The following is a 2,579-nucleotide window of genomic DNA, read 5'->3' as shown; positions in this document are numbered from 1 at the left end:
GTCAGGCCGAATTTGAAATCACATCTTCCTGATATCAGGGCCAGTGCTCTATCCACTGTGCCACATAGCTGTCCCTCAAATGTAGTATAGATTTTGAAATATTGTGTGCTTGTCACAGAGTCTACAAAATACAGAAACACTTTCCACAGAACACAGAGCATGATCATAAAGTGACTGTAATGATGTTGTTGCTGTTATTGTTTTTCCTAGAAGTGCTTGAATTGGTCCAAAATTAGAAATAGATTTTAAGTTAAATATATAGGGCAGAGATATTTTAACTCAATATAAAAAAAAAAACTTTTTTTTTTCCTTTTTGGAGGGGGAAAGCAGGGCGATTGGAGTTAAGTGACTTGCCCAAGGTCACATGGCTATTAAGTGTTAAGTGTATAAGGTCAGATTTGAACTCAGGTCCTCCTGACTCCATGTCTGGTACTCTATTCACTGTTCCACCTAGCCACCCCTACATAAGGCAAATCTTACCTAATCATGAGACCTGTTCCAAAATGAAATGGACTGCCACAGGAGGTAATGAAGCTCTCCATCACTGGAGGTTTTCAGATGAAACTGGATGAACATTTGTCAAGGATGATGTAGATGGGACCATGCATTGGGGCGAGGCTTGAATAACCAGGGGAAAATTTTAGAAACTTGATGGCTCAATGGATGTAAAGAATTTATAATTTCATTTAGCCAGGTTTGGAACATCTCTGTCTCTGCTATCACTGAAATATTTCCACTTAAATGTAATGGTTGCTGCCATGTTGAAATGCTAAAAAACTGATAGAAAAACCTCATTAATTGAAAGTACACTGATCTTGGACTGGGCTGAAATTTATTATTGTCTACCATGAAGCTTTGCAGACTAAATGAAGACATGTAGCAAGATTATAGATGACATATTTAACCTATTTTTAAGGATTTTACCATATTATTTACAAGTTTGTGCAGGTGATAATAAATTAATACTATCTGTATTAAAGCAGATTCCATAGGACCTCTACCAGGAAAAAATCCATTTAGGATGTGACCACATGTAAAGCCAAGAATGAGCAGCTTTCCAGAAGACTGCTGCTGTGTACAGCTTTCAAGTTTCTGATTATACAGTATAGTGAATTTACTACTTATTCAGTAACAAATTAAGGCAAAACATTCACAGAAATTAAAATACAGCATTTACAATGTCATGCTTAACAACTTATCACTAAAGTGGCCACATAATTTTCACCAAAGTGGTCACATTGTTTGTTTTTTTGCTATTGCAAATATTTTAATAAGTGTTCTCTGCAAGGCATTTAAAACACCAGTTTGTGAGGATAAACTCCATTGGAGAGAAAGAAGACAGAATTCAGGTAGCCACGGAGCTGAGGAATTTTTTTGATTTGGGGTAGGATCTGAGAGTCTACTGTTTTCTGATCAGCCTTGCGCTGCTCTGTAATCTCATATTTCTCTTTTTCTGTGTCAAAAATCTCTCCTTCTTGCTGTCTAGGTTTACAGAGCCTCTTCTTCTTGAAGTAAGCATCAGTAAGATGATTTGGAATTTTCACACCTGAAAGGTTAACCTGGGTAGAAGTGGCAATAACAAATTTCTGATGGGTCCTTCTCAGAGGAACATGGTTGATGGTCAGAGGTCCAGTCACCAGTAGCAAGCTACTAGCCAGTTGCTTCAGGAAAACCACTTGCTTGCCCCTGTGGCAGCCAGTGAGCATGATCAGAAATGGTACCTGGCTTGATGCTAGCTCAGAGTCTCCTCACATGCTGGCAAAAGGGCTTGTTGCCATGACTTAGCAGCTTTCTAGGCACATCCTCAGTAGGGTAATACCTAGGCATTTTGTGAATCTTTACCACTCGAGTTTCTCCATTCTTATCACCACCAACAGGCTTTGAGATAGTAACAGGCACTTTTTCTTTCTTCTTCCTTTCAATCCAGGTTTTTGGGGCAGCGTATTTCCGCTTGTAAATGGCTCTCCAGGAATACATTGCAGACCTGGAGTATCTACCAATCCCTTGGGCCAGGACTGGGTTCCAACTGCAATGCTTTCAAGGCTTTTTGACCTTTTCAGCTACATCTTCCTTTTTGTTCTCTTTTTTTTCCTTTTTGACCTTCTTTTCCTTGGGTGGCTTTTTGTCCGCCATCTTGAGAGATGGGAAAGAGCAGTCACATAGTTTCAAACAAAGTACATTTATAAACAAAGCCTCCTTAGGTCACATTGTCTTAATCTCTTCTATCAAAAAGTCTTCTTTCTTCTTAATTGGAGATTAGTTTCCACTTATCTTTAATTAGTAAGTCCTTAACTCGATCATCCTTAAAGAGGTATGCATCCTTAATTGACACAAAGTACAAAGGTCAAAGTCCTCCACCCCTAGTAAATCATTATCTTCTCAGTTTGCATTAAATACCCAAAGAGAGGTCTTTTCATCTTGACTCAAGACAGACTCTCAGCTTCTATGGTTCCTCTTCCATGGTCCCACATCCTGCCCAAATCAATCCCACTGTCACTTGAATTCAAAGGCAGACAGCTCTCAGTTCTTTGTCCAGCTTCTTGTGTAGTTCCTCATCCAGTTCCCATTCCACAGTGAAG

The 2,579-nt window shown here is 39.2% G+C and overlaps 1 pseudogene; it reads right to left on the bottom strand.

Moving 5' to 3' along the window:
* Window positions 1-1,238: 1,238 nt before the first annotated feature.
* Window positions 1,239-2,147, bottom strand: LOC138174828 (large ribosomal subunit protein eL6-like; annotated as a pseudogene).
* Window positions 2,148-2,579: the final 432 nt, after the last annotated feature.

The sequence above is a fragment of the Petaurus breviceps genome, unplaced genomic scaffold (assembly GCF_028583685.1).
Source record: "Petaurus breviceps papuanus isolate PSGF00001 unplaced genomic scaffold, PetGlider_PUasm1.0 76, whole genome shotgun sequence".
NCBI classification, from domain to species: Eukaryota; Metazoa; Chordata; class Mammalia; order Diprotodontia; family Petauridae; genus Petaurus; species Petaurus breviceps.
The sequence above is the reverse complement of the archived record's forward strand: the minus strand, read 5'-3'. Positions and strand labels throughout refer to the sequence as shown.